This window comes from Euprymna scolopes, chromosome 6 (assembly GCF_053919585.1).
Source record: "Euprymna scolopes isolate OS-2025 chromosome 6, ASM5391958v1, whole genome shotgun sequence".
Classification (NCBI taxonomy): domain Eukaryota; kingdom Metazoa; phylum Mollusca; class Cephalopoda; order Sepiida; family Sepiolidae; genus Euprymna; species Euprymna scolopes.
In genome coordinates, this window is record NC_136487.1 from 137,128,523 (window position 1) to 137,147,608 (window position 19,086).

Consider the following 19,086-nt stretch of genomic DNA (forward strand, 5'->3'; position numbering starts at 1 on the left):
TGAATTTAAAAAAAAAAACGTTTGTCTAAAATATTATATTCGGTTTATTGGAAAGAGCATAAAATTTCACATTGACCCTGAAAATATAGTAAAAATAGAATCAATAGAAAAATTTTGATAGATTTTTAAAGTTTAAAAATTGAAAAATATTGAGTTCGTAAAATTCATTACTGTTTTTTAAAAAATAAAAATATTTCTATTACTTTTAAAACAACTTTAATAGTTTATTTTGGAAGTATAATCCATAAAGAAGATAAACAACCCACTTTTAAAAGAGAAATTACGATTTTTTTATATTTTATTCGCAGTTTCGTGTTAGAGGTATCAAAAATTCCTACAAAAATTCTGATACACCTAGGGCATCACCTACTAGGTTTCTAAACTGGTTTTTAACTATCAAGACAATAAATTTTGATAAATCCAGCTAGAATTTACAAGATGCATGATGAGGTATCGGGATAGGGTAGTGATCGTAAAGGCAATATATATATATGTGTGTGTGTGTTTGTGTGCATGTGCATAATGTATACTAAAAGAATAGGCATTTCAGTATGGGTAAAATTAATTTCCCAAACAGAACAGTTTTGCATCATTTTATGTCCCCTTACAGAGATTAAAATCAACATATAATGCTACTAATCCTTATGTCTAGAATCCTCATTTTAATTTGGATCAAAATCCATTACATGGTTTGGATTCTAGGAAATGTCACCTAGCAGCTGTGTTTCTAAAATTCATAATGATCAGTTAATTAGTTTAGGAATGAATCCTGTGGATAAAAATATAAAAATCTTGCAAAACTAAAAAGGTATATTATTAGCTGTACCTACCTGTTGTTGCCTAGGATGGAGTGAAGTTACTTTAGTCTTTGTCCACCAGAGAAAAAAAAAAATGGTAACAAGAACTCAAGTCCTGAAAAAAAAAAAAAAAAAAAAAAGTTCAGAATTTTTGCAGACCAACATCAAAATGCGGTTTTATAAGCAGTAAAGAACGTTACCAAAATGCAGATTATATGGAACGGTTCTAAAACAATTACTGATTCTGTTCTAAATTCTTCATTTTAATCCTTTAAAATTTTTTTAAATATTTAGTAATAGAATGTGTTCTGTTTCTCCTTAATTTTCAGACTATTGTAAAAACCTGTGTCATATATACATATATTTTTTGCAAAAGTAAGAAGACATTTGTAGGAGAGGTACACTACTTGAGTAGAGTTTTCGAACTATCGTTTTTCAAATGTTTTCCTTATAATTAATTGATAATAATTGGAATCGAAATATTTATTTCTGTTTTACAAACAAAGCCCAGTTGCAGTAATTCATCATAAATTAAAAAAATGTTATTTGAACCTTTTCATAATTGAACATAAGCAAATCTTTATTAGAGTTGCTTCCCCTTTGTCAACCAATTTTTTTTCACACACATGAAAGCCAAGAATACAAAAATATCTACGGAGCCAGTAACTTTTTTTTTTTTTTCCAAGACAACAACCAACATGCCTGAAGACGGTTGAAGGCCACACTGGCCAAAATGTTGTACAAATAACTCTCAAAATGAGGACAATAGTCCAATCAAACCAAGTAATACAAAATCAGCCCTCATCTAAAAAAATTCAGAACTGTAATAATCAAATAGTTTTCCAATGTTCTTCTAGGTTTACTTCTAGTAGACGGCATATCTCACCTTTGTATCTTTTTCCACACTTACATGGAATTCACAGGCCCGCGCGCCCTCCGGGGCCCGGGCGACAAGATCAAAGTGTAGTATCTGTTCCGACAGATACTGCAAGCAAAGACCATATGTGGGGGAAACCCCACATGCCTGACCTTTAACCAGCTCCCATTTCCCACCTCTCGGGAGCTGGTCCCCTTTTTCCTTTCCTTCTCCCTTCACTCCTCACATTAAAAATTGGCCTTGTGCCTAATTTGCTCAGTGGGGGAGCAAATAAATACCCACTTACATGGAATTGGTTATGCACAATTTTTAGTCATGATTATTATTATTATTTATTTATTAATTTTTTTTTTACTCATTTTCACCCCAAATAAGGCATATTGCCAATTGGAACGTAATTGTCAATATGCGTGATTTGAGATCATATCTAGTATGGAACCGAGCGGAGTTGAGCAGCAAGATGTTTGTTCACATTACATTTAAACATGTTAGCACAATCAGGAAAGCAGGAAACAGGGAGGAAATTCCAAAGTTTAGCAGTCTGAGGGAACAAACAAACTACTATTAGAGTAGAAGGTTTTCCATCATCTAGGGACCTCAACAGTAAAGGAGTGTGATTTTGCTGCTTGTCAGGTTAGTAAGGAATATATGCACCGAGGGGTCACAAGTGCTAGGAGTTCGTCAGAGCACATTGTATCAAAGTACTTGTAAAACAGATCCACAGGGATGTGACATTGCAAAGATGGAACAAGGTTTGAGCCTGGCAGATAGTGCAAGATCTATTAGATTTAAGACTGTTTTTTTTTTTTTTTTTGTTTAACTCTAAGAGTGAGAGACTAGTGGTAGGTACTCCAGCCCAGATGTAGCAACAATATTCCATGAGCAGGCAAATTGTGGCTTTGTAAAGATATAGGATGCTCTGGTGCAAGTAATTTTCTAGCAAGATAGAAACCAATATTTTTGCAGCAGCCTTGGCAATATCCTTAATGTATTTGTTTCAATTCATATTGCCTGTGAAGGTTAGGTCAAGGAGTTTGGTCGTGATTTTTTTTCTATTTCTTTTTTTTGTAGGAGGGTCGACTATGATAAGTTGTCTTAGGAGAGTCAAGTCATTCCTGAATACTCGATCGATATCACACGGATTAAATATAAAAAATACAGACTTTTTAAGACAAGCTGTGGTGGGGGTGATATTCTTTGATGTTTGATCCAGACTTATCAGAACTGATCTTATGCTCTTAAATCGTTTCAGTGGAAGTTCTCTCTTAGGCTGTGCATCTCATCTTGTTATGCATATGTATTATGACATATTACCTTTGCTTGAGGTTGTTCTTTTGTTTATGTCATAAATGGCGGGAGCTGAAATGGAGATATTTTCCAGTGAAAGTTAGCTTTGATAAGCGAATAACCTAAACGTCTGAGGAACGCAAATTATCAGCACATCTAGAAAGAATAATTTGTTGCTATGTTACGAGCGGAGAGAGACCAGTGGTCAGGCGTGGTCCACTGTGCAGAATTTATGACTATTGATTGGCAGTTGCTCGCAACATGTTGCAATATTTTTGTATAAATGAGGATATGATTATAAAAACTGGAAGCTTCTATTTATAAACAGGAGTCAATAAAAACTGACCAATCAGATGGAACCATGCTCTGATACCCATCAATAAGAAACTGGAATCACTCCATAAAATATACCGTATTAAAATTCCTGCACATGCACATACTTTGCTCTTCGTCTGCAAGCTTTTACAATTCAAGCCTTCTTCGGATCGGCTACCTACTGGAAACTCTTCGTCTGCAAGCTTCTAGGATTCAAAGCTTCTTTGGATTGATACTGCCATTTTATTTCAAACAACATTTCTCTTCTAAAACCTTTTCTCTTCCCTGCAACCGCTTTCCTACAGAAGAGACGTTGTGAGTCTGTCTCTGCTTTATCGTTATTCCATGGTAATTGCTCGTCTGAGCTCCAATCTATAGTTCCCTTCGCCAGACTTTCACGAAAAAACACTCATCTATTTGAAACCACTGTCAATAATTTTCCCATTCTTTATATGTGCCTAAACCTAAATGTGGATTCCATGAACAAAGCTTTCTTAGAACTGCACGCCTGTGGAACTTTCTTCCATTTGTCTGTTTTCCATCTGACTACAATTTGGTTGTCTTCAAGTCCAATATAAACAAATTCTTGATAAACTTTCCCCTTAAGTAATCCAATTTACCAAATTTTCACTACTAACGATTGCTGATATTATCCCATTGTCTACTGTACACTCAATAACCTTTATCCTCGAGTGGCCAGTGATAACTGGTGACCCCTATGTAATAAAAATAAAAAAAAATAAAAAAATTTTTTTTAAATTTAAAATGGCTGACACCTCAAAAAAGCACATGAATAAAAAAAAAAAATTAAAAAACATTTTTATATATATATATATATATATATATATATATATAAAAGGATATGCCAGCTGTGGGATTTATGACTAATGACAAGTTGTCATGTTAGAGATCAGTTCTATCAACATTATATCAAAGTGAAGCACAAGGATGACAAAAATAACAAAACGCATGAACAACAAACAGATTTATACATAAGAATACTTTTAGTACAGTACAGGGCTCAATCTCCCAGAAATTATATACTACACTTAAAGGACCAAGAGAGGAGAACACAAAGAAAAAAAAATCTATCTATAAAAGTGAAAATGTGTGTGTATGTGGACACTTCTCAACCTATATACTCAATGAATTTTTGATCTACAAACTTAAAAAAGAGCTGCTACAGGATCAAAACTGAAAAATCGGTACATGGGTGGGAGGGTCATAGGATTTTTATCTGTTTGCTAACTGATTCACGAATATGCCTGCATGAATCATTCAAGTGATAGATTCCTTATTGTGAGGATATGTAGGTTTTTTAAAGAACGTGTCAAGCTGGTCTAATAGCTATCGTACTTGACTCACTGTCTTTAGGTTTTGGTTTCAATCTCAGCTCGAGTATTTTTTTTTTTTTTTACTTACAAATGAATTGTTGAGAAAAAAAAAACATAATACTTGTATGCATCTGTCTCAGTTTCTGTATGAACTAAAATATATTTTATTACCGGGCAGCCTACTAGTCATATTATAAAAAGTGATTGAATGAGTCAAAATAAAAAGAACATTTAAACACGAATGTCACTGCAAAGTCTGCTGGACTGCCCAACAGAAATGAGAGGTGGATAAATTGGTATTGAGTGAAAGAAAACATGAAATACTTAGCTGGGTGATGTAGGCAGCAGCCCAAAAACAAAATATAAAATATGTTCAGTCCCAAAGAATCCGGAGATAGTGGTACAACCCATATACTGTTCAATCTTTTTTTTTTCTTTATTCCCCACCCTCTCCTCTTTCCTATTATATTTTTCTTTTCGGTCATATTGGTATTGTCTCTCCTTTGAATGTTCCTCTCACTTTTTTTTTTCAGCAAATAATACCTCATGGTTAGATGACGGCCCAACCAACTATTTATTAAAGTTTTTTTTCACAAATCCTTTAGTTACTTGGAGTAATTTCCAGGTTAATTGTGATCTCATATTTATGATGTAGAATGCATCAAATTGTAGTTGGGCGATTTCATAATCCTTTGCCATATATATATATATATATATATATATTTTAATTTTCTTCCTTTGAAGATTGTAATGCTGGGTATGGGGCAGCCAAACCAGCTGCCAACATTGCCCTGCTTTTTATTGAAACCTTGCTGTTCTCTTAAGTGCAATTGTCTGGATCTCTTTTGCACTTGGTTCACCAGAAGACCAGGGATTGATGACCAATGCATTCAAGAAGATGGCAGGGATCAGTAATGACAATAAATGCAGGTTCTGCCAAACAGAATTGGAAAGCAAGAAAGGCGCTAAGAAAGCCGGTAAGGCTAAACCTGCCCGTGATGGCAAGAAAAAGAAAAAGAAAAGGAAAGTTATTCCATCTACATTTACAAAGTAATGAAACAAGTTCATCCTGACACTGGAATTTCTAGAAAGGCCATGTCTATTATGAACATTTTTGTGAATGATGTTTTTGAGAGAATCACTAATGAAGCCAGCCGTCTGTCACATTACAGCAAGAAAAGAACACTTAGCAGGTGAAGTCCAGACCGCTGTCCGGCTTCTTCTCCCTGGCGAGTTGGCTAAATATGCTGTCTCTGAGGGAACCAAAGCTGTCACCAAGTACACCCGTGCTAAGTAAACAGTATTTTCTTCGAAAGAAAGCAAAATCCCATTCAGTCATCTGATATCAAGTTACAAGGTTCTTCTAGGGGACGGCTACTAAACAAAACATGTTTTACAAAACCCTTTTGAATTCTTGTCGTTCAAACATCAACTTGTGCTTAGATGATACCTTAATCCTTTGCCAGATCTCCAGACTGAAACAACATTTTGAAATGTTCATTTAGTTCCTTCACAATACTGGAAAACTGGAATTGTCGTCGCTCCTTTCCAGTCATCTTCATGTGAGTAGACTTGGGCACATGGCATGCAGATTGATATGCCACTGGTTCAGATCATAGCTCTGTTAAGAAGTTTTTGAGGGTCTGTTGTAAGTAATGACTAATGCATGGATTGATTCACTGAAAATTTTTTTTATGCATAGCTTTCATTTTCGTTGCTAATACTATTTCACCTCCCCTGAATTACACACTTTCATTATAATCATTTTCTTCCTTTTTGCTGTTTCTGCTATCATATTAGTTCGTGGGTGGATGTAGGAGTGGGTATCAGCTGTTTATTAAGTCTAAAAGGAGGGGAGATTGTATGGCCCTTTCTACATTATGGCCCTGCTACAATTTCACCTCCATCCATAATAGAAAAAAAAAAAAAAAAGAAGAAAACCTTAATTTCTGTTTTTTTTCTATTTTATTTCTACATTGATTCATTTTTCTGAGGCAAGACATAAGCTATAATGTGTGGCGGACTACATTTGTTATGGATTATAGAGATCGGCAGTTACCAAACTGTAGACTGCGTGTTCAATTACTTGAGGGTCAAAGGTTGTCGTTTGTAGATGGGACAGCATAACAATCAATGATAAAGAGCATGTTTTACAAGTACAATTAATATATTTAAAAGGATAACGTTAAAAAGGAGAACATAAGAATCAAGTTACATATATGCATATAAGATGTTTTAATTAACTTTAGAAGGTGAGAATATTAAGAGAGCGTTTTGAGTACACACGTGTATGTGAGTAAATATCATAGATAGAGTTAATTGTCCATTATATCTATACGCTCATTGTACACATGCGTATGAAGCCAGATTGTTCATTGTGCATATATTCTTGTGCATGTGTGTCTGGATACATTTAATGTTCATTGTGTATGCGTACGTGGGTATATACCACATGAGAGTTCATCCTTACCGTGAAAGGATTATACTTCTGTCGAGGCAGGTGTTAAAAGCATGTCCCTCACATGGACAAGAAAGAATGTGTTGTCATGTCGACGGTTTGAATGAAAGAGAAAAAGATATAGAAAAAAGCGGAACAGAAAATAGAGAACGTTATCTGTTGGACAAATGGGAATCTTTTTTTTATTTTTATTTTTTTTATTACATTTTCACCCCAAACAAGGCGCATTGCCACTTTGGTGTAGGGGGCTACTATCAGGGGCAGCAACTACTGGGGCACTATGTTGGGATTTGGACAGCAAGATGTCGGTTCACGTTGCACTTGAACTTCTGCATGTCAGTACAGTTAGGGAAGCAGGAACTTGGAATGGAATTCCAGAGTCTAGCGGTTCTGGGGAAGAAACTACTGGAGTAGAAAGATCTTTTACATCTAGGGATCTCTACTGTGTGGGGGTGGGATTTAGCTGCCTGTTGGGTTTGTCGAGGGTGTCTACGTCGTGGGGGCACAAGTGTCTGCAGTTCGTCAGAGCATTCACCATTAAAATACTTGTAGAACAGGCAGAGGGATGCAACGTTTCATCGATGGGACAGAGGCTGAAGCTTAGATGCCAGTTCAGGGCCTATCAGATTGGCGACTCTTTTTTGAACCTTGCGTTAAGGGCTGGTAACCAGTGCGTAATTGAAATTGTGTACATGTGTTTGATCTGAGTAAACACATATCAGATCAAAAGGTCTGTGCCCATGCACGTTATCATCGCCTCATATCCCTCATGTCCAAATTAACTTCTTGTAATGTAAGGCACATGAAAGCAATCTTCTATTTTTGTTCTTCATTTCTGCTCACATAGACCAACGGATTGTGGTCCATATAAACTATGATTGTGCTATGTGCAGAGGTCACATATATTTACAAAATGCAATAAGCTTGCTAATAACGCTATATCTTGCCTGTCCTACTCTGTCTATAGTCATCCATCCCAGAAATAGGATATGAATCAGCTTTAGTGAGTGCATTTACTCTATGATAATCAATACAGAAACCTCACTGTCATGTCAGGCCCATCTACCACACTGTGTGATATAATAGTTATTACAGCAGCTGTAGATTTCGCAGAGTGGAAACCATATTGCATGTTACCAAGCAGACTATTTTTGCTGAGGTGGCTAACCACTTCTGTTTGTCAGATTCCAGAGGCACAGGAGACTTATTGGTTTGTACTGAGAGGAAAATGACCGCTCTCCGGAATTTTTAAATACCGGGCAGACTGGTAAGGTTTTCCAGGGTGTTGGGAATCATTTCTCCTTAATGTAATGTTTACACAGCTTTCTAAGTCTGGGAGCTAGTTCTGGTTGAAGTTTTTTTGAGAACTATGACTGGAATACTGTCGGGGCCAGTTGCTTTACTGAAATCAAGGTTTTTGGTAAGTTTGACAGCATTACATACAGATATTTGTATGTCACAGTGTTTTTTCATAGAAGGAAATATGGGGCAGAGGAGGAGGGATTAAGCATCCCTGATCATTCAGAGTGTTCTTTGCAACTGTTTCAATGCAACAAGTTTCTGCACCAATATATGAAATTGGATGAAACATGGATCCACCATTCTACTCAGAGTCAAATTGGCAGTTAGCTGAATTTTCAGTAGCAAGCGAAAGCTGTTCAAAGTAACTAAAGATGCAAACATTAACAGGCAAGGTTTTGGCCTCTGCATTTTGTGTGTATATATATATATATATATATATATATATATAAAGATATAACAGTTTGATGAGCACATCAGAAAACTGCAATTTGGGAATATAGCAGTTTGATGTGTACATCAGAAAACTGGTATTTAGAGATATAGCAGTTTGATGTACATATCACAAAACTGATCCTTTGCGATATAGTGATTTGATACACATACCAAAGACTGGTACTTTAGGATAAAGTAGTTTCATGTGCACACTAAAAAACTGGTACTTTGGGATAAAGCAGTTTCATGTGCACACTAAAAAACTGGTACTTTGGGATAAAGCAGTTTCATGTGCACACTAAAAAACTGGTACTTTGGGATAAAGCAGTTTCATGTGCACACTAAAAAACTGGTACTTTGGGATAAAGCAGTTTCATGTGCACACTAAAAAACTGGTACTTTGGGATAAAGCAGTTTCATGTGCACACTAAAAAACTGGTACTTTGGGATATAGTTGCTTGAGGTATATTCAGAAAATATGGTACTTTGGGATATGCCATTCTGATAGGCTGGTACTGTCATAGTTTATTTTTAATGTGTACAGGAAAACTGATAGATGACCACTAAGAGTTAATAAAGTGGAAACACTAACTGGCACAGTTTAAGATTAGCGTTTTTTTCAAGGATTTTCTAACTGCTCCTCAATCTAGTTTAACATCTTACAGTTGTTTTGGGTGGGTGGGGGTCCAAGTATTAGAGTTCATACCTTTCTTCAAGAATAATAGTGCAAATGAACTAGTAACCTTAATGGGACTTGAGCTGTATTTTCCTTACTTTTATTGTATACATTTGCAGGTTTTCCTATAAAGTAGGAGAAAAAAAAAAAGAGTAACTGACTCACTTGAGCCGGTGTATATGGAACTGGTGTTTCGTCTGTTTTGTGTGTCCGTGTCTTTTGTCTGAAGTCGTAACAATAGGAATAATGGTTCATTGTTCTTATCATTTTAGACCAAAACTTCATTTAAATTCTTGCTAACACAAAGAGTAATACTTTTTTTTTTTTTTTTTTTTTTTTTTTTAAAAATGGTAGATACATATCCACTTCTTCATAAAGGTAAGATTTAAAAACTTACTGACCATCTTTGCAAAAAGATAAACTTCTTAAGGTGAAAAAAAAAAGGTTCTAGTAGAAAATGATAGTCTAAATTTTTAATGTTAAAAAAAAAGAAAAAAAAGGCACATGTTCATAGGAATTGAAATATCAGGTTGACAAGAAAATTCTTGCAGTGTTTAACTTTTAAGTTCAAATGAACATATCTCGACTCAAAAATTTATTGATCGAAATAAACACCATCAGAATCAACATACTTTTGCCAACACAAAACAAGTGTATTTATGCCAGTCACTTAAAAATCTCGTGTTTTGATGGCAATGCAGTTGCTCAAGGCATTTTCGATATTACTTAGGTTTTTGAATCATTTCTCACACAAAGTTGTCGAGATGCTTGAAAAAGTGATAGTCAGCAGATGAGATATCTGGAGAGTATGGTGGATGAGGCAGAGTTTCACAGCTCAATTTGTTCAACTTCTGCAGGATCAGTTTTGCAACGTATGGTCGGTCATTGTCGTGGAGGATAATTCAGCCTTTTTTGGATTACCTACTTTAAAAATGGGTACTTATTCAGAATAAAGACCATGCTATCTGCGGAATTTTCCAAGCAGTTTACGTAAAACATTGAAAAGTGTTGAAACACTGAAATTGCAGCAGCTAACGTCATTTAAAACCTTTGCTAAAATTGATTTATTATAAATACAAAACTAAATATTCATCTTGATTTGAACAAAAATCAATGAAAAATTTCATAAAAAAGTAAAAATAATTCTTTTTTTTTTATTCAAAACAATATTTATTACGAGTGTTTTTTGTTCTGGATTTGAATTTGAAGTTTCATAAAAATTATTCAATAATTGTTCATGATATTTTCTTTGTAACAAAAATATTGTTTTCATTTTTTCAATTAATTTTTCATTGTAATTGAATTATCTTCATAATAACAAAAATATTTTTTTATTGTAAAAATTGGCCTATTATGGCCAATTTTTACAATAAAAAACAAAACAAACTTTCGTTCAGCACCTTACAGCACTTTACATAAACTGGAAAATTCCTTACATATATTCCTACATATTACATAACATATACCACATGACACATTATATACTATATATTACACAACATATGTAATATATATTACACTAGCCTGGGTATGTTGAGGTGTGTGTTGAGGAAAAAAAAAAAAAAAAAAAAAAAAAAAGTGGTAGCAGGCACTGTACTGGAAAGGAGGAAAAGTATGAGGAAAAAAAATTCCGACAATATCATGGTGTTATATATATATATATATATATATATATATATAATGCTGTTGTCTCAAAATGTGGCAAAACAACAACCATGGAAGGCAGTAATTACTGGGGATACAGTTACGAGACTCAGCCTTCCTATATCATCGTGATTAATCACCTGAAGAAGGCCAGAGAATGAGTTGGCCGAAACGTGGTGAAACAACAACAAATATGAATATGAGGATAAGAGTTCGCAAATAAATAAATAGCATGATCTATATAGGTGTATAAGAACCAAAAATGTTTTTCTGTTTCCATTCACACTTTCAAAGTGTTATCTCTTTGTAAAGGTGATCACCAAGTTTCAACTATGGGTATTGTAGTGACCCTGTAAAGGTCCAGAAGAAAGACAACTCGGTAATTAGTGAAAACAAAATATATTGAACAGAAAAGAAAATATAACAAATGAGTACGTATACTACTGATCTTTATAATAAGTAAAAAAGTTCATTATTATCTGTAGGGTGAACACACCACAGCAGGTATAATAAGACATTTCATCCTTGAAATAATAATTTAATTATCCTAAAACAAAAAAAAAAAAAAATGATTCTTGGGTTTTTTTTTTATTGAAATGTCATTTGTATCATTCTAATTTTGAGTGGAGCTTTCTTTTAGTGAAGGTTAAGTTTTAAGTTAAAAAAACAAATTAATCTAACATTGGATGACCCTAGTTAAAAATGACTAATTAAGTCAACAATGTTAAACTGTCTATCCTAAATAACGTTTTAGAATAAAATTTCAAATTTATCGACATTATAAAGAAAAGTATAATTTCATTTCAAGACAAGAATACAATGCTCCATTTTATCCAAAAGAAAATTACATACAGTGGAACCTCAGGATACGGCATTAATCCATTCTGTGGTTTGTGAACTCACCATATGGTGGCGCTTAAGCAAAATTTTATATAGTACATATTAAAAATTAGTAACAAAATACATTACAGTATATGATACACATTCATTTAATTAAATAACATAAATAACACTGTAAGGTGGGGTAAATACTGTAACCAAGAGCCGGAAAAACATTGTATTCCACATCATAACATGAAAAAAAAAAAAACGTATCCTGTGGCCACCATATCCCAGGGTTCTACTGTATGCGAGATACTCCCACTATCCATATGCTGCAGTTGAACTTTAATCTTATATGAATTCTTCTGTGTTTATTTTTGTTCACCTAAAAGAATGCATCTTACCACTGAAGTAAAAGGGATTGTTGGAATATGGGATAGATATATAGAGGGCAACCTGTGGGGAGTTGGGGTGCAAAACGTTCAAAGTACATTTAAATTTCTGAATATTAGTATGGTCAGGGTAACAGAGGGAATTCCACATATTTTCAAATAGTGACTAATTTTTAAAAAATCAGTCATCATGAGAAAGTCTTGAAATCAAGAGGAAACCTGGATGAATATCCAAAATTTTCAGTTTTCCCTTTTTATTCTCTCCTTATATCTATATATCGTATATAGTATAACGTTATATAAAATAGATATTATTTACCATATATTATAAAATATATTGTATAATATATATGTTGTAATAGCTTTCTTGTAAATATTACGTGAATGAAAGAAAGATAACTGAAGGTTACAGGAGTTACAGCCCCTGGGGACTGAAAGTTCTAAATTACTCAGGATTTTACCATAGCTCGAAGCACGTGTGTTTTTTTCTCTCTGTCCATAATCTATATTCATCTTAACATACACCACCGTTGTAATAATCGATATTTAGCCAAGATCGATTACCTATCTGCTAAACAAAGTACATGACATGTACAGAAAATTACAGAACATATAATATATAATAGGTAACATAATAACGTACAATAAAGTACATAACATATTACATAACATATACCACATGACACATTATATACTATATATTAAACAACATATGTAATATATATTACACTAGCATGGGTGCCCGGCACTGCCGAAATATTTTGAGGTGTGTGTTGAGCTAAAAAAAAAAAAAAGTGGTAGCAGGCAGAAAGGCTCGAACCTGTACTGATAAGCAGGAAAAGTATGTGGGGGGGGGGGGAAGAAAGTGACGTCTTTGCCTTTGCATCCATCGCCAAATAGAAATGGATGAAAGTTTAAATTAAGGCTAGTCCATGCAAAAGAGGGCACGCGCTACATTACATGACGTGTAGGACGCGCGCTACATTACATGGCGACTATGGGCACGCTACATTAAATAACATATAGAACACTATATATAGTCCATAAAATATATAGAATACTCCATATATTACATAACAGAGAACACGACATATAAATTACCTAGAGACAATGATATATATCACATAACATAGAGAACACTATATATTACATAGCAGAACGCGCTACGTGTTACATAGCAGAACGCACTACGTGTTACATAGCAGAACGCGCTACACGTTACATAAGAGGACGCGCTACACGTTACATAAGAGGACGCACTACATATTACATAAGAGGACGCACTTCATATTACATAAGAGGACGCACTTCATATTACATAAGAGGACGCACTTCATATTACATAACATAAAGAACACGCTATATATTATGCAACATATAGAACATGCTACGTATTACAGAACACGGTGTATATTACACAATACAGACCACACAATATATGTTACATAGCATGTAGAACATACTATATGTTACAAAATATAAAGAACATGCTTTTTATTACATAATACATATGACATGTTACACATTACATAACATACAGACACTGCTAAAATTACATAACGTACAGAGCCAACTGTATGTTACATAACATACAGACAACACTATATGTTATACAGGGTGGGCTATAAGTCGTGCACCAAAGGATTTGAAATAATTCTGATAGTAATAAACGTTATTTATTAAAACCAAACTTAACCAATAAACTGAAAAACACATTGTACACGCTGATACAACCATAAAAGATGTATCTTATACCCAAAGAAAAGAAAATATATTTTGCCCCGAAGATTTTACAGTTTCACATCACTTAATTCTTTGGTGCGTGCCTTATGGCCCACCCTCTATGTATATAGTATACACTAAATAAGATATGTAGTATGTCTTACATAACATAGAATACACTATATATTACACAACACATAGCTTACATAACATATACTGCATATTACATAACACATAGACTAAATAGTATACAACACATGTAATGTACAGTTTATAACATATCGGATACAGTACCTATTACATAACATAGTACTACATTACATAACACATAGCAAACACCATATTGCATAACATGTAGTGAACACAACATATTGCATTACATTTCATATAGCAAATACAATATATTACATTACATATAGCAAATACATCATATTACATTACATATAGCAAATACATCATATTACATTACATATAGCAAATATAATAAATTACATAAATAGTAAACAATAGATTGCATAACATATAGTAAGCACAGAACTTTTTTTTTTTTTTTTACAAAACATGATATTGCATTAATTTTCAATTTCTATTTACGAATACAAGGTAAGTAAAACAAAGAACATGTTTATACATAAAAAATATCTAAAAATAATTTAACTCTTCAGCTTTATGAAATTTTTTCTACAAAATTTTCCTTAATTCTGATATATTTTGTTCAGATTTTGTAAAATGAAATATGGGAAGGTGAAGACATGGAGAATATTTTTCATATATTTTACAAAAACTGTATTTTAAACATTTAAAAGTGAATAAGCATAGAAAATTCTATGAAAATTTGATCATTAGTTGTTTTTTTTTTTGCTAGATTTATTAAACACAGGTTAGACTTTTCTACTATACAGGAACGTTGTTTTAAGATGTCAATGATATAAACAAAATTTCAATCTTGCATTTTCATTATTTTCTCTAGCTGAAATCATAATTATAATAATCTGTAATATAAAAGGCAAAATGCGTGCACGCATTTGTATATGTCCAAGAAAGGCTTTTTCATTGGGCTTCTTGCGTCCATTACTATTATGGAGAAGTTTCTCTATACTTCCTTAATTATAATATCTTAGATTCGAAAATGGACATCATCTCTATTTTTATTTTGATTGAGTATTTTAAAAAAATCCCTGGTTTCTAGTGTTTGTTTGTCTTTCTCGTATAAATAAAGCGAAACTAAATCGGAGCAAACGCATCTGCCTGGCCTTCCTAGCCAGGACATCTAGAAGGCAATTAGCTTTGATCAACAGGGGGGGAGGGGGAGAAACCCTTCATATCAGACAATTGCTATTCATTTGGACACTGCCAGAGTTCCCCCTTTTGGGGAGAGCTGGTTTTCCCCAACATCATGGGGCTGAAAGTTTAACTGGCCTACAGCCAGACGTTCATTTCTGCGCTTGCGTGATTCTTAATTATCAACTCATTCATCGCTAAATTTGAACACTTTACACTTCTGTTCTCATCATGGCGCAGCATTAAACTCAGGGTTTTTTTTCACTTTCTTTTCCGCCTTCACATCACGGGTTCGAGCCTACCAACACTTTTTTTTTTCACACCCCTACAAACACCCGGACAACGCCGGCTACCCCCGCTAGTAATAAATAAATACATTCTTATAAAATAAAATGTAAATGAAAAACATCAAGACTTAAACTAGGTCACTTCCCAACACAAAGAAAAGAGAAACCAAAAAGAACAAAGAAACAGGTGAATTAGAGGTCAATAAAACTCTTGTCTGATAAACACATGCCCATTAGCTACAATAAATGGGTAAATGAATAACAAAGAATCTGATTGGCTGACCAGCAAACCCAGTATCACAGGAATATAAAAAAAAACAAAACAAAAAAAACACAAAGCAACATTGATTCCATGCAAAAGCTTGACAAACTCTTACGAGGATAAAATATGGAAAATTCTATGTAGTTTAACTGACACATACCTTCAAAACTTATTATAAATGTATTACAATAGCAACTGCAATATAACTTCCAAACAATGCTACCAGTCCACACGGTTTTCAAGGGATTTGAAACACCCACCATTTGACAAAGAGGATTTCCCTTATACATAATTTTTTTAATTGAAATCCTTTGAGATGAGTAGTTTATGTATTTACTTATTTGCAGACTGTTATTCTCACCTTCTTAGTAGTTGTTGTTGCTTCACTACGTTTCGGCCAACTCATCCTTTGGCTTTCGAGGCCCGTCGTGCAGTGCATAGAGGCATTGAATCTCTACGATTCCAGGTGAACATTGCCTGAAGATAGTGGTTTCAATCCAACCCAAACAAATTATACCATTTTTAAAATGATTTTTTCTTCATGGCCTGGGATCAGCTATTCATTTTGCACATTTCAAGGTAAATAAATATTTGTTTTAAAGAAAGAAACAAACAAACAAAAAAAAAACACATATCGTTTTTGGCTTTCCTAAATTTTATTATTCAAATGTGTAATGATATTTGAAAAAAAAAAAAAAAAAAAAAAAATTACCCCCCCCCCTGCTAATTCATATTTTTCTCTCTCTCTTTTATTTTCAATGTTTTTATTTTACTCTAGTTGGTAATGAGGTATCCTACCAGATGCCAGACATTTAACCGTTATCTCATACATTTCAACTAAGTGATCTTTTTAAAGATTTTAACTGTTCCTTTAAGCACAATTGTTTTGCACTTGATTTATTGAGGATATTTGTCTTGAAGTGTGCGTGTGTGCGTGCGTGCGTGCGTGTGTGTGTGTGTGCGTGTGTGTGTGTGTGTGTGTGTGTAAGATCAAAACAATTATTTTAGATAAATCAGATCAATTATTACGGGAATAAAGTTCTATAGCAAAATGAAGCTTAATATTCAAATCTTTAAATAGTTATTTCAAAATTTGTAATAGACTTTCTATAAATAAATTGACAGACACAAGCGTTAGCTTTCCTTTGCTTTGAAACCGACACCAAATTCTGGTATGAATTAGTTTGGATCCGTTTTCATCCATTGGCTCCGAGTCCGTTATAACATGTTAAGATAGACTATTAAAACTGACAAATGAACCTTAAATTATCTTATTTATTTATAAACTAAATATTTACCGAAATGATAAAACGTGAAAGACAAAACGAATTTTTAAAAACCCTATTTGAAAAAATAAATTAAAAAAATTATAGACATTTTTCTCTAAGCCTCCCACTCGAGCAATGCTGGATAAATACAATCAGCTTTCTTTCTACCTTTAAACTCACACTCCTCCAGATTTACAAAAACAAAACACGAAATCAGTAGAAGCAGTGATAGTGACAACAATGGCAGTGCTGAGATGAACTGTTTGTTGACTCAAACTAAATGGACTTACCAAACACACACTTTTTCCGTGCCTACATCATAAGCCTAATTCACAAGTCATCCCAGCAAGAAATCCACTAGACAGAATCATTCAATTTTGAAATATGAACATCACAGCCAATAACCCTCCTGCACATACATCAACATAAATAATTAACCCATAGAACACTAAGAGAACATAATTTTTACTCGAATACATCCTCGAGTTTATCAGCATAAATCTGATAAGGACAAGTGAACATAACCCCAAACAGATGACTTCCTGCCGTATGTTTAGACATGGAAACTAAGACAACTCTAAAATGAAAATGACGTATCAACACCCGGAGCCATCATGTTTTCAACTACGTCCACGAGCCAAGTATGAATACAGCTGATTTCCGACAGCCAGGCAGAACAGGCTAGATTGCCGAACAGTGAGGTTGTCTGCTGACGCAGCCATTCCAGCAGCAGCCAGTGGTCATCAATTTCACCTAAAACAACGTCAGCAGCGGCCATGGCATCAGCAGCAGCCAGCCATTGTCACCCTCACCTAAAAGAACAGCAGAAGCAGCCATAGCCACAACATCAGCAGCAGCCATCGTAGACCTCACCCCAGAGGACACCCACAGCATCTGTCAAGGCCACCCCTTCTTGACCATTGACTCCCAAGAGCCTGCCGACCGATATCCTTACTCTAAGCAGCTGATCAATGTCCCCGTCACTTCCTCTATCATCACCGGCACATCCTGACAATACCAACAGCACCTGCTACAATCACACTGATTCAATAAAAGTTTAAACTAAGCTTCTTCGTTTTTCTTTCTTGCTTCCATATGCTCATTTTTGTAATATAACAAATTGGTGTCAGAGCAATCAGCAAGATGATTACAGACAGCTACATGGGTTTCGCGCGATCAGAGTTATTCACTCTCATAATGGGACAGAAATAACTATTATTCAGCTTGAAGATGGGATCAACACAACCATCTGAAGACACACTTCGGGAGATTCAAATCGGTATAGACGCTATGATGACTGTCTTAAAATCGACATTGGTAACAGCAACCAGCACTGCTCAGCAAAACGGTAATCACAATTTACTAATGCACCAACAAATGATATAAGGCAACAGAAGGCTTTCCGCCCAGGAAGTGATATGAATCAATTCATCACGGCACTAAACAAAATATATGCAATACACGTTGTATCATAGCGAACAACCTATCCCAGCCTGGAAGGCAATTTGTCAAGTCCGCAAAAGATATGCTGGACCAGATGCTCGACTTGGAACAGGACACATCCACCTTCATTCACCTGAAGGAATACGCTCTAACAACTCATGGTAGCCAGATGACTACCTTTTAACACTTAAACTGAGCTTGGGACTTGAGATGGCGAAAAACTAACAGATTTTGCAGGCTGACTCGAAACTACATTCAGAAAGGTGGCCGTCCACATTAAGTGCAAATTTAAAAAAGACAGAAGCATTCACATGGATTAGTTAGTTGTTTTACGGCATATCCACCCTTTTCAGATTATTTAATGCCGAATCCAGTGATTTTGAAGAACAATTTTTTAATAGAATATATTTGTTTTTTTAAAGTCGGTTTCTATTTAACCCATAGTTGGGACCCTAACAGGTACTACCACTCCGGGTTAGAGTGGATC

General features: G+C 34.4%; 1 protein-coding gene across 1 annotated transcript in view; it reads right to left on the reverse strand.

Annotated features, from left to right (window-relative positions):
* The window catches only part of LOC145277978 (oxidative stress-induced growth inhibitor 1-like), a 204,298-nt gene that overhangs the window by 177,609 nt on the left and 7,603 nt on the right, over positions 1-19,086 (reverse strand). The window contains exon 2 of the mRNA XM_080130116.1: positions 831-912. The gene's annotated coding sequence lies outside the window, so the exon portion shown is untranslated. The remainder of the gene's footprint in view (positions 1-830; positions 913-19,086) is intronic.